At 47.8% G+C, this 14,160-nt stretch overlaps 1 long non-coding RNA gene across 1 annotated transcript; it reads right to left on the reverse strand.

Annotated features, from left to right (window-relative positions):
• Positions 1-6,087: 6,087 nt before the first annotated feature.
• LOC114911648 (uncharacterized) lies at positions 6,088-13,548 on the reverse strand. Its single transcript, XR_003797958.1, has 3 exons — positions 13,516-13,548; positions 9,802-10,590; positions 6,088-9,690 (listed from the first exon to the last, which is right to left on the reverse strand). It is a non-coding gene; the product is annotated as an uncharacterized LOC114911648 (long non-coding RNA).
• Positions 13,549-14,160: the final 612 nt, after the last annotated feature.

Here is a 14,160-nt window from a genome sequence, read left to right on the forward strand (position 1 = left end):
AAAACATACTTGGAATTACACTCCACTGTATGGTTGTGTCGAAAGACACCACATGTGAACTGAACCCTCTTTTTCAACATTGTTACAGCATGTTACTTACTGGAGGGGGTGCAATAAAATAATTTACCAAGTGGGCGACATATAATTAGGCTTGATAGGGTTTTGGAGGGACACGCCCCCTCGCCCCCTCGCCCCACCCCGCCCACCATTCTTGGCACTGAGTGTGAAGGAACGCAGTTGTCACTTCACGACACACGTCCAAACACTTCTGTACGATTATGTAAATAACTGTTCGGAACTATTATAGGAACGCTGTTGGAACCATAATGCACTGTAGCCTCCCACGTGTGCATAAGCTACACAGCTGATGTCGACATCGGCTGAACCCCCACGCAGGTCATCTTGCTTCAGAGCCCAGTGTTGCAACTCATGAGATAGGACAACCTCAGCGCTCCAGTGTCCGTGTGTGAACTGAAAATGAATATAAACAGTCTCGCTGACAGAATTCTTCTTTCTACAGAACCCAGTTCTAGTTTATTAACCAACGTACTGGTTAGTGCTACCACTTTTGGACTCACAGGTGGCAGGTTCGAATCCCTCTCTCACTGTCGTATCCTTGAGTAATATACTAACACAAAATTAATGGGTGAACAATTGCAGAAAGCTAGATAATGTAAGTCTATTTGGGGGCAAAAAGCGTCAGGTTAATGAATAAATGTGACCGCATGGGTCCCTGTACAGGGGGCGCAGTGCTGCAGCAGGTTTGGCCAAGGCATGCTCTGTGGTGGGTCTGGAGTTTGAATCCTGCTTGGGGTGCCTTGCAGCAGACTAGCGTTCCATCCGAGGTGTGTCCCCTCCCCCTTCAGCCTTGCACCCTATAGTGTTGACTTAGGTTCTGGCTCGCCATGACCCTGCTCGGGACAAGCGGTTGTAGACAGTGTGTGTCTACAGACCCACCAGAGAGCAGGCACAGGCCAAATCTACTGTGCCACCGCACCCCCCCGCTGTAAAAGCAGTACCAAAGCTATTAGCATTCTGTGCAAATACTTGTAACTTTCACCTATTATTTAGACATCATACATCACAAAAATTCTCAGCCTATTTGTTGTGGCTGCACTTGTAGTTTTTAGTACAATTTTTTGCTTCTCTGTGGTGTTGGTTCAGAAATACCAGTTAAAAGAAAATAACCCATAAAGCAACCTGGGGAAAATTTGTAAGCTGTGTAAGATTAGTAAAATGTGGGAGAGAGTGTTAAGATCATCCTATCCATTCTCCGAGAATCTGCATTCTAATGTTTTCTTGAGGCTTTTTGCTGAATTTCCCTACACACAAGTCAATATAAAAGTGTTAAATGTCACTCTCCAAACCCCCTGACCATGACACACGTGCGTCATGGTCGAGGGGGTTCGGGAGAGTGAAGGACTCAGGTGTGAGTTTGTTCTGTTCACCAGCAAAGGGGACACGCAAGTGCGTAGTCGAGTTCCAGGCAAGGGTTGGTCGAATGTCAATTGTCTTCCAAGGGGAACAAACAGGCTCAAGGTCGAGAAGGCACAAGTGATACGTCATACCAGGAAACACAGCGACAAAGGGGCATGGAAACCAAAGAAGCACAGAGCATTATGGTGACTCAGAAATGAGGATCTGTATCAGTGAGGCTGGTGAGTCTTCCCTTTATACACTGGTCCTTTGATTCGGCGTAGGTGTTGTCAATGCGCTGATGGAGGGGGCGTGACAGTACCCCCCCATAGGTGGCTCAGGCCACCTTATGCCCTGAACGGGGGTGGCCCCGGGGGCAAGGTGCCAGCCGGTCTGAGTGGTCCCTGTGGAAGTCAACAGTCAGTGAAGGGTCCAGGATGTCACAAGCAGCCACCCACAATCGCTCCTCTGGTCCGTAGCCTTCCCAGTCGATGAGGTACTGGAGCTGCCTGTTCTGCTGCTGGCAATCCAATAACGCCGGAGGAGGTGCACTGGAACTTACAGGCTGGAGCAGAGAGGTCCCACATGGCATAAACAAGGAGACATGGAAGGTGGGGTACACGTGCATCCCCGGGGGTAGTTGGAGCTGGTACTTAACTGGAGTCACCTGGCGGAGTACCTTATAGGGACTAATGTACCGAGGGCTGAGCATTTTCGGGGGTAATTGCAGCTTCAGGTTCTGGGTGGAAAGCCAAACCTATTGTCCAGGCATGAACGACAGGGTTTGTCAGTGATGGACTGCCAGCTGCTTGTACCTCTCTGTGCTCTCCTGGAGGTGTGTCCGGACAAGACGCCAGGTCTTGTCACCGTTCTGGAACCAGTCATCCACAACTGGTATTTGGCTAGATGAGGTTTGCCTGGGAAATAAGGCAGGCTGATAGCCCAAGACACACTGAAACGGCAACAAGCCCATGGAGGTGTGAGAGAGGGCATTGTGGGCATACTCTGCCCAGGGCAGGAACCGGGCCCATTGATGTTGTTTGTGAGCACAATAGACCTGGAGATGCCTGGAGATGTCCTGCTGGAACTGTTCCACTTGCCCATGGACTTGTGGATGATACCCAGACGTCAGGCTCACCTTGACCCCCAACTTGTCACAGAAGGCCTTCCATAGCTGTGAAGTGAACAGGGGCCCTCTCTCTGCCCAAATAACCAGAACACCTGTTGAAACAATGCTTCCGCCAACTCCAAGGGGGTTGGAAGCTTGGGGAGTACGATCAGGCAACAGGACTTCGAGAAATAATCCACCAAGGTGAGTATCGTGGTATTACTATTGTACGGAGGTAAATCAACTAGGAAATCTACTGCCACATGGAACCAAGAACAGGAAGGGATAGGCAAGGGCTCCAACTTACCAGCGGGCTTTAACGTCGGGGTCCGGGTTTGAGAACACGTGGTGCAGGCCTCAGCATACTTTTGGATGTCATTGGCCATGGAATGTCACCAAAAGTGCCCCTGCAGGAGGGATAGGGTCCCCTGAATGCCAGGGTGTTTGGCCGCTAGTGCGCTGTGGGTCTAACTAAGGAGGGAGGCATGCAGGCTCATTGACACATACTCCTTACCATCGGGGCAGTCCAGGGGGCCCGCCTCGGCTGCTTGGGCTTCCTGTAGATCATGGAACAACTGCAATCGGGCGGGGTCGACCACTCATTGCTCGGGCAGAATCTGCTCTGGGTTCTCGGATACTGGTTCAGGGTCGTGTATGTGGGACAGGGAGTTGGCCTTTGTGTTCTTAGAGCGGAGCCGGTAGGATATGGTGAACTGAAATTGAGTGAAAAACAGCGCCCAGTGGGCTCGGTGAGGGTTCAGTCTGCGAGCTTTTTGCAGGTACTCAAGGTTCCGATGGTCGGTTAGCACCAGGATGGGATGTGCAGCGCCCTCCAGCCAGTGCCTCCACTCCTCCAGCACCAACTTAATGGCCAATAGCTCACGGTTGCCAGTGTCATAGTTGAGCTCTGCTGGTGAAAGCTTGCAGAAGAAAAATGCGCAGGGGAAGAGTTTTGGTGGGGTTCCCTGCTGTTAGGACAGGACTGCCCCTACCCCCACAAGCGAGGCATCTACCTCGACCATGACCAGCAAGGAGGGATCAGGGTGTTTTAGCACTGGCTCCATGGTGAACTTGGACTGGACGTCTCAGAAGGCATGATCGGTAGGGTTGGTCCAGTTCAGTTGGGATCCTGTGATCACAGTGAGGGCTGCGAGGGGGGTGGTGATGGTACTAAAACCCAGATGTACCGGCAGTAGAAATTAGCAAAACCCAAGAACCTCTGAAATGATTTCACGGTGGTGGGCCTGGGCCATTCCAATACAGTGCGAACCTTTTTAGGGTCCATAGCTACATCCTTCTTGCCGAGGATGTAGCCCAGGAAAGACACCTGAGGCTGGCAGAATAGACATTTTTCCCCCTTAACAAAGAGTCAGTTTGATTATAGTTGTTGTAACACCATCCTCACCTGTTGCACATCCTGTTCCTTGGTCCAGGAGAAGATTAAAATGTCATCAAGATATACTAATACGCACTCGTTGACCAGGTCTCTGAGCACGTGGCTCACAAACGCATGGAAAACAGAGGGGAGGATTGGACAAACCGAACGGCATGACCAGATATTCATAGTGGCCCAGGGAGGTGCTGAACGCAGTCTTCCACTTGCCCCCCTTCCTAATTCAAATACGGTTGTAAGCACTTCTAAGATCTAACTTTGTGCAAATGATGGCTCCATTGATCCTTTCAAGAGCAGAGATGATCAAAGGAAGTGGGTGTAGGTACCGAACTGTGATGGTGTTCAAGCCCCTGTAGTCAATGCAGGGAGGTAAGCCCCCATCCTTTCTTCCTATAAAGAAGAAACCCACGGAAGCTGGGGACGTGGACAGCCTGATGATCCCCGCGCTTAATGCCTCAAAGCTCATCATTCTTCTGGGGATCTCTGCCTGAGGAGCCCCCTCAACGCCCTCAACGCCCTCTACTGAGGTGACCCGACAGGGAAGGTGTAAACAAGAAATCTTGCATTGGGTTCCCCAGGAAACAAGTTCTCCAGTACTCCATTTAAACATCGGGTTGTGCCACACTAACCATGAGAAACCCAGTATCACCAGCATGTCCGGGGCATGGATGAGGAAAAACACTAAGTCTTCCTCATGGAATACTTGCTATTGGTGTCACTAACTCGTACCATTATGGCTGCATGTTATAATGAATAGCGGAGGCTCTATGCTGTAGCCTTTTTCAACGTTTTAAAATGCGTTTTACTAGCGTTAAAATGGGATATCCTGTTGGTACTTTCTTTATATATGAATAAAGAAACATATAAAGAGTGCAGTTTACACATCCATTGCTCCCTAAATTTCATTTTTGTACCCTATAAATCAACCTTGCCATTTATAGTATCCTCATTGTACATTTATTCCTCTCTGGAATAACTCAGAAATCTAGTTTGAATTATTTTGGTAACAGTGATGCCTTATATTGGTAATCCTTATCATTCACTCTTATGTGGATTACTACAGCTATGGTATGTTATGTGTTGCTAGAACCTAAGCGCACACACACACACACACACACACACACACACACACACACACACACACAATCTGAAACCAGTTGTCCCATACAGGGTCGCAGTAAGCTGGAGCCTAACCCGGCAACACAGGGCACAAGGCGGGAGGGGGAAGGAACACACCCAGGACAGGACACCAGTCTGTGACAAGGCACCCCAAGTGGGACTCAAACCCCAGACCCACCGGAGAGCAGGACCCAATCCAACCCACTGCGCCACCGCGCCCCCCCGAACCTAAACATGTGTTGTTGTGTTCTTTTTGTAGTCAGTTAGATTCATGGATGATGTATTTAACTGCCCTAATCAGTGACTTTATTTTAGTAATTTAAATACTATTGTCATTTGTACTGTAGATGCAGACTGTTGAGGTGCTATGGAATGCTTTCTGTGCATGTCGAAAGCTCTCATAATTGGTACGAATGATGTCATCCTTTCATTAGAGACAGTTTAGGGAACTGTGCGTGATGCGACACTTTGAGCAAACTATTTTAAAAGACTATTTCATACTGATTGCAATGTTAGCCACAAGACTGTGAAAAGAAAAAAAAACACTAGGCTGGTGTTCAATGGAAGGTGCAATGTTGCACATGCTCCAGGTCTTTCTGTGGCCTTGACATCAACCCTGACAGGAACACCATGATACTGGGTGTCCAGGATCAGCTTTCAACGCCGGTAAATATAGCAGTCGCCTGTAACCTCAACAGGTCACTCAGCACTCACTGGCATTCCAGTTTGCGCTTACAGGACTGACAGCAGCCCCATTTCAGCATCTTAAACGGTGAAACTGTTAATACATATTACTGTACTTTAGATTTATATAATGTGAAACATGTCTTTACTGAAAAAATAACTAAATTTCATTAGGCCCAGCTCCACAGGGGGGCCATGGTGGGCCTGATCCACCCAATCAGAAGCTTGGCCCACCCTGACCCCACACCCCACAGCTAATCACAAAATTGGTGCGATATTCAGTTCAGCTCCAGATATTTTCTTATTTATTTATTTATTTAGGCTGTCGAGACAAATAGCCTTAGCCTCATTCACTTCGCTACCTTTGAGGTTAACGGACATGCTAAATTACAAAGCAACGACAGAAACAGCCAGGGAACTGTATTAGAATTATTAGCAAACTTATTACTACTACATACTTTAGTAGCCTAAGACAACACAACATGGACAGATTTCTTGTTCCGACAGGACAAAAGAAAACCATTTTAGCTCAGCAGGACACAACTACCACCTCATCCATTTCTGGCAATGAGGTCAGAGAAATAGACGAGTAAAGTTCATCAGCAGCTTCTGATGGTGTCAAGAACACAATTACACCCACTCAAAAATGCAGCAATTCTGTCCCAAATGATTTAAACAGGGCAAATCCTCATCAGCCGGATCTGAAATCATATCCCCAAACTCTTTTTGGAGGGAGAGGGCCATACTTTTCAGCCACTTGGTATCAGTCATGACCCTGGCATGAATATTCTGTAGCGCGCGATGCGTGCTTTTGTTTTCCGTGTCGAGTGTTTGGTGCTGCTCCGAATAAGACACTTTCATTTTGACAGGTTTTAAAAACTGGAAAGCAGCATTAGAACGTGATAGCGGTCTTCAAAAACATGCTTGTAGCCAGGCACATTTACAAGCCTCAACCGCATGGACAGAGTTTTGCCACCGACAGGTGTCGGGGGAGACCGTAGTATATTTGCTTGGTCCCCAACAGATAGAAAAGAATCACTATTACATAAAAAGTGTTGCAGGTGTTGTGAAATTTTTAACAGTCAAAGACCTTCCACTACGTGGGGATCGGGAAGCATTTGACAATGAGGAGGATTGCATAGTTTCCGGGCTTTTTGTCAAGTTGTTTAAATACACATTGAAAAAAGATAAATATCTTGCTGACATTACATCAAATATCCCACAAGATGCAAAGTACACTTCTAAAACCATCCAGAATAAAGCGATTGAAATTTTGGCATCCATGGTTCTGAAAAAAATAAAACAGAAATATGACACTGCTGATTCAGCTGCATTCTGTTTAAAAAGCGATTGCACAAGGAATTGGTGCAGCATTGAAAATTTGTCTGTTGTAATCTGCTTTGTGTGCAAGTGTGCCAGAGGAACATCTTGTTGGCTTGTTAGAACTCCAGCAGCTTGATGCAGATTACATCACCACTGAAATATTACAACACTTGTCTGAAACAGGGTTCAGTGCTGACAATATACTGAGCCAGTGTTATGATGGAGCATCAGTGATGAGTGGGGTGCAAGGTGATGTTCAGGCTTTATTACAAAGAAGGTTGGGCAGTCATATCCTATTCATTCACTGCTATAACCACCAGCTTCACCTCTCAATCATACATGCAATTCAAAGTGAACCTTGTGCCAAAAGATTCTTTGACTTGTCAGGCTCCTTGTACTCTTTTTTCAGGCATCATTTTGTCTGTCAGAGGTACAGTTGCCCGTATCTCAAGACCTTGTTAGAAATCCATTGGACAAGCCATTTTGAAGTCATGAAGTGTGTTGTGGAGAATGAGGAAGTCATTCTTGACATTCTTTCCAAGGTTTCCAGTGAAGACAATGCCTCAGTTGACCTTGCAAAAGAAGCCTCTGGGTTTCTCTTTCAGCTGAAGCGACACCATTTTTTTGAAGTTGGCAAATTTCTGAAACATCTTCTTGCCATTTTGAAACCAGCAAATGCCATCCTACAGTCTCAGCATGTTGATTTGTGCAGTGCAGCTGAAGTAGTGCAGGGATCTCTTGGTGCACTGAGAAATCTCATAGAAAATTACAGTGAATTGCAGCAGTACTGCACTGGCATATCTACTGTTGAGCCCTCACCAAAACGTCTAAGGACTATTAATCTTTCTTATGTCGACTCTGTCATTTTTTCACCTTTAGGACAAGAAGGGCAGTCAGGCTCTGAATGTGCCACTAAAGCTCTAAGGTGACAGATGTTGAACATACTAGATACAGCTTTAATACAGAAGGAAAACAGGTTTTTCACAAAGAATTTAGAGCTGATACAAGCCTTCTCATGTTTGATGCCAAAATCCAACAAATTTCTTGACATTCAGCAGCTTGATCCTCTCTGTGGTCTTGCAGGGATTGCAAGAAATGAACTGAAGAGTGAAATTCTTGTTGCCAGACCAATGCTGTCCAAAAAGCTTTCAACTGATGCTCACTTTTCCTGCTGTTTGCAAACTCTTGCAGGAATACAAAGATGCATTTGCAAATCTTCATAAATTCTATGTATCTGCAGTGGTAATGGGTGTCTCTACTGCTTCATGTGAGAGCTCATTCTTCACTCTGCCAAGAATTTTGGCACCATTCTGCCGAACAATGCTTCATAAGAGGAAAAAAACACCTTGTACTTTTAGCTCATGAAAAAGCAGTAACACATGGACTGGACATGGATGAGTTCATGACAGAATTTTCTAAAATGAACAGAAAGCTAATGCTGTAAATAATACAGTGATGTCAATAGTTCTATGCACAGTCTCTGTCAAGACCTGCCCCTTTTATAAAATATAGTTACTAAATAGCTGCAAAATAAATGAAAAAAAAAATTAAAAATGAAAAAAACAGAAAACAACAAAAACCACAAACAAATCTAAAAGTTAGATACAGTGAATTAGATAACAGTGAAACTGCAGATAAACTGTCAATAAAAAAATCGCTAACCCCCGACAGCGTTGAAGAGTCTTCACCATGGTGGGTCTAGGCCATTCTGTCACTGTGCGCACTTTCTCTGGGTCCATGGCTACTCCCTCTCAGCTCAGAATGTACCCCAGAAAGGATACCTGGGGCTGGTAAAACAGGCATCTCTCCCCTTTGACACAGAGGCGATTGCTTAAGAGCCAGAGCAACACTGCCTTCACCTGGTGAATGTGTTCCTCCCTGGTCCTGGAAAAGACCAGGAAGTCATCCAGGTAGATCAGCATGCATTGGCTGATCAGGTCCCCAAGCACATGATTCATGAAGGCCTAGAAGACTGAGGGAGCATTGGATAGACCAAATAGCATTACCCGGTACTCATAATGGCCCAGGGATGTACTGAAAGTGGTCTTCCATTTGTCCCCTTGGCGGATATGAATGAGACTGTACGCATCCCTCAGATCTAGTTTGGAAAACACCGTTGCTGCATGGATTCTCTCTAAAGTCACAGTGATCAATGGCAAAGGGTGTGGGTAGCAGACCGTAATAGCATTCAACCCCTGATAATCGATGCATGGACGCAGGCCCCCCATCTTTTTTCCCTATGAAAAAGAACCCAGCGGAGGCAGGTGATGTGAAAGGCCTAATAATCCCTGCATTCAGCGCCTCCATGATGTATTCCCGCATCGCCTTCTGTTCCTGCAGGGACAGGGGTACACGCAGCTCTTGGGGGGAGTGGTCCTAGGCAAGAGGTTAACTGTACAATCCCACAGGCGATGAGTGGGAAGCTCAGCTGCCTGAGTCATACTGAAGACCCAGGTCCTCATACTCACGCGAAATCTTCACCGGGGGAGCCCCTGCCACCCCTTCCGCTGAGGTAGCCAGGCACGGAAGCTGCAAGCATAAACACGTACCGGTTTCCCCATGATACCAGTTCCCCCGTATTCCACTGGAACACCGGGTCATGCCGTACCAACCAGGGGAATTCTAGTACAACCAGGGTGTCTGAGGCCTGTATAAGAAAAAACACCATGACACCAAACACCCCGACCGTTATGTGGAGGGCCTCAGTACAGGATTCCACAAACCCCAAGTTAAGGGGCTGCCCGTCTAGTGTGCTCACCTGCAATGTGACATCACAATCCTGGCCTGGAATATGGTTTGCCTGAGCGAATTCAGTGTCCACGAAACAGCCGGCAGCCCCCGAGACAAAGTCGATCCTAGAAGCGATGCCATCTCTCCTCAGGGTCTAACTGTCCCTGCCTCAGCTGCATCCCTCTGGCTCCTCCTCCTGGGATGCCGGGGCTGGGGCGACTGTCTATCACTTTGGGGTTCGCTCATGGGCTTGGCTATCCACTGCCACGGTCGTCTCCGCAAAGCATTCAAAAGTCCACTCCTCCCCGCAATACGTCAAATCGGTCTGGAGCCGGGGCTGAAGCCCGTTTCAGAAGCAGACCCAGAGGGACGCGGTGTTTCATCCGCTTTGTTCTGCCAGCGTCCAAAACTCCAAGGCGTACCGTCCGATTACCTTGCTGAATGCACAGGAGGTGGTCGCTGGTGGCGTGCGCTGACAGCGGATGATCAAAGATGGCTTTAAACTTCTTATGGAAGTCATCATACGTGATTTTCATGCAGGTGCACCAGCCTACTGTCGATCAGCATTGCGCAGGTCCAGTGAGGAGGCCCAACAGGTACGCAATTTTGGCTTTGTCTGACTGATACATTTGGGGGTGCAGTTGAACACCAGCTTGCATTGCACGAGGAACCCTTGGTAATGATCCGGCGAGCCATCGTACCTCTCAGGGGTGGTGATGTGTGGGTCAGGCAGCAGGGTGTTCGGAAGTCCCGTGGTCATGCTGTCATGAAGGGGGTTCTCATTGGCGTCCTCCGTGGGCTGAAGGAACCTGCTGGCCTGGAGCACAGAAATCAGGTCACGTAGAGTCCCCTTGATCCGTTTTAGAGACTGCTTATGGGATCCCAACAAGCTCCCACAGGGTTGCACAGGTGGCCAGGCTCCTCTGAGTCCGTGGTGGAGGTGGAACCTTCTATCATGTCAGAAGAGTGAATAGAGCAACGGACTCAAGTGCGGTGCTAGTTGTTCTATTGAACAGTGTGGGCCAGACAAAAGAATAGTCAGGGAAGAGGCAAGGGTTATGTGATGAGCAAACATTGTCTGGAGAAAAAAGAAACGTAGTCAACAAGGCAAGGATCAAGAACCGAGGAAGCAATCGTACGAGGGAGCAGGAAGAACACAGCAACTGAGTGCTGCGGTGTCTCTCTGGTAGGTTCCGCACTGACAAGCTTCCGGGATGCCCTTTTATGCTGAGTCCCCTTGTTCAGCAGCAGGCGTTGCTGAGAGACTGGTGGATGAGGGCATGACAGTGTACTACATTTACATATTAAGATACTTTATAGCAATATGTTGAGAATCTATCATGAAACACTAACAATTTGTGTCCGCATCTATAATGCAAAATGCGTATACAAAACATGCACTGGCTGAACAGAAAGATGACAAAATGAAACACTGGCTAATTTGTGACAAGCTGTGATATTTTGAACTGTTTCTCTGTTTTTCAGACCTTCATCATGGACCCTTCTGAATTCCTGAAGTCCGCTTAATGAAAGGCTGTAAATTTTAATTAAACAAGAGATCAATTCTTATATTTTGCGTTGGAGATGCGTCGCTGCTGTTCGTGGTGTTTCTGGTAAGTGTAGTTGTTTTGCTACCGCTTTTCCCGCCGGCGGTCATTCGTGTCGTGTAGCTGTGCAGGTTGATAGATATAATCGGTTGTGTATTTCTGTAGCGTTGCATGGCACTGTAATTATTTTGTTTGTTAAGTAGTATTTAGTGGTTTGTTAAGACAACTGTTCTCCGGATCATTTCTGTGTCTTGTAGCGGGAGAGGGTGTGACTCCGTGAATTCGATTAATCGCGTCTGGTTGGTTGTTTGTTTTGGTCGCCACTGTTGGTGTAGTTTCGGTTTCAATTAGGAAGTCAGCTGATAGGCAGTAGCCCAGTTTAAATAGCAGCTGGTGACCCGTAGCAGCAGCGGTTGCGGCAGCTTCTTGGTGCGAAGACTCAGGGTACAAAGACAAGGGAGTCTACCTGCGGGAGTCCACCATTACAGTTGTCCTCAAGGGATCATGCGTCCAACATGTTGGTCATCAAAGTCTTCTACGGTAAGCGAGCCGTGCGATTTCACCACCGCTGGAGACCTGGACGATCTCGCTGCTACAGCAATCTGGTTTATCCTCGCACGTCAAACCTTCCATCTTGCTTTACTTTCTCTATGGGTCTCTGGAACTGCCAGTCTGCTGTGAGAAAAGCTGACTTCATACCAGCCTATGCCTCCCATCTCTTACTGGACCTCCTGGCCCTAACTGAAACCTGGATCACCCCAGACAACTCAGCCACACCTGCAGCACTCTCCACTAACTACTCCTTCTCTCACACCTCTCGTTCCTCTGGCAGAGGTGGAGGCACAGGCCTACTCATCTCTCCCCAGTGGGAATATTCTGTTCTCTCTCTTCACCTACATGATCTATATTCCTTTGAATGGCGTGCTGTCTCTATCACTGCCCCAATCACTCTTGTTGTGGTTGTCCTTTATTGCTCTCCTGGCCCTCTTGGCTGCTTCCTGGATGACCTTGACATCTTGTTGAGCTCTGTGCCAGGGGACAATTCTCTGCTGATTCTCCTGGGTGACTTCAACCTGCATGTTGATGACATTCATGCAAGCGGTCTTCTGTTGCTCCTACACTCCTTTGATCTCTCCCTGTCCCAATCCCCTGCTACTCACAAAGCGGGCAACTGTCTTAATCTTGTATTTTCCCGCAACTGTGGCTGTCCCGTTCTCTCTGTCATGCCACTGCATGTCTCTGACCACTTCTTCAATTCCTTTCAACCCTCTCTCACCACTAACTCTTCGTCTCTTCCTGCACCCGTTGTCACCTTTCGCCGCAACTTAAAATCTCTCTCACCTTACTGCTTTGCCTCTGCTACTCTGGCCGCTCTCCCTTCTGCTCCACAATTCTCAGATCTATCTACAGACTGATGCCACTAACACTTTCCTCTCTGTCCTGTCTTCCACTTTGACTCTCTCTGCCCTCTGTCTTCTAGACCAGCACGCCCCATTGCTACCCCATGGCTGTCTGATACGTTACGTGCTAACAGGTCAAATCTACGGGCGGCAGAGCAAAGATGGCGCAAATCCAAAACTCCATCGGACCTAGATGCTTACCAGTCGCTCTTAGCTGCTTTTCAGTCCGCTGTCTCTTCAGCTAAAACCTCCTTCTTCCACAACAAAATACAGTCTGCATCCAAAAAACCACACAGTCTCTTTGCCACCTTCTCATCCCTTCTGTGTCCCCTGCCACCTCCTCCTCCCTCTTCTCTCACTGCTGAAGACTTTGCTTTATTTTTCAGAGACAAAGTCAAAGCGATCACTGATAAATTCTCACCACCAATCTGCCTGGTTCGCGCTGGACCTCCCTGCAAAGCTATCCTCTCCAACTTCAAGCCGCTCTCCGAATCTGAAGTCGCTGACCTCCTGATATTGCGCAGAGCCACCACCTGCTCACTTGATCCGATCCCGTCGTCACTCCTTCAGAACATTTCCCTGTAACTCTCCTCCTTCATCTCTTCTATCATCAACTCCTCACTCTCCACTGGCTGTTTCCCAGCTGCCTTCAAAACTGCTCTAATTTCATCTCTGTTAAAAAAAATCCTCCCTGGACCCCAATATGGTTGAAAATTACAGACCGGTCTCTCCCCTCTCCTTCCTGTCCAAAACCCTTGAGCGGGCAGCCTGTGATCAACTGTCCGATTTCCTCACCTGGAACCATCTCCTTGATGGTTATCAGTCTGGTTTCAAAGTTGGTCACGCCACTGAGACCGCCCTTCTGGCGGTATCTGATGCTCTCCAAGCTGCTAGAGCTGTCTCCCTCTCCTCAGTCCCCATCCTCCTTGATCTGTCTGCAGCGTTCGACACTGTAAAACACCAGATTCTACTCTCCTCTCTTAACCAGCTTGGGGTCAAAGATGCGACACTCAGATGGTTTGAGTCCTACCTCTCTGACAGATCCTATCAAGTGGTCTGGCGGAGCACTCACTCTTCTCCTTTGCCTCTCTCAACCGGTGTTCCGCAGGGCTCGGTATTGGGTCCTCTTCTTTTCTCCATCTACATCTCCTCCCTCGGTCCGGTCATAGCCTCCCATGGATTCAAATACCACTGCTATGCTGATGATACCCAGCTTTTCCTCTCCTTTCCACCTGGTGCGTCAGACATCTCCGCACGCATTGCTGCCTGCCTAATGGACATCTCTTCATGGATGTATGATCACCACCTCAAACTCAACCTCTCCAAAACAGAGATTCTTTACCTCCCAGCTGGCCTGTCCTCCTGTCACGACCTCTCAATCAAACTGGACAACTCACTCATTTTGCCTAGCTCCTTTGCTAAGAGTCTGGGAGTTACGAT

Source organism: Scleropages formosus, chromosome 10 (assembly GCF_900964775.1).
Source record: "Scleropages formosus chromosome 10, fSclFor1.1, whole genome shotgun sequence".
NCBI lineage: Eukaryota > Metazoa > Chordata > Actinopteri > Osteoglossiformes > Osteoglossidae > Scleropages > Scleropages formosus.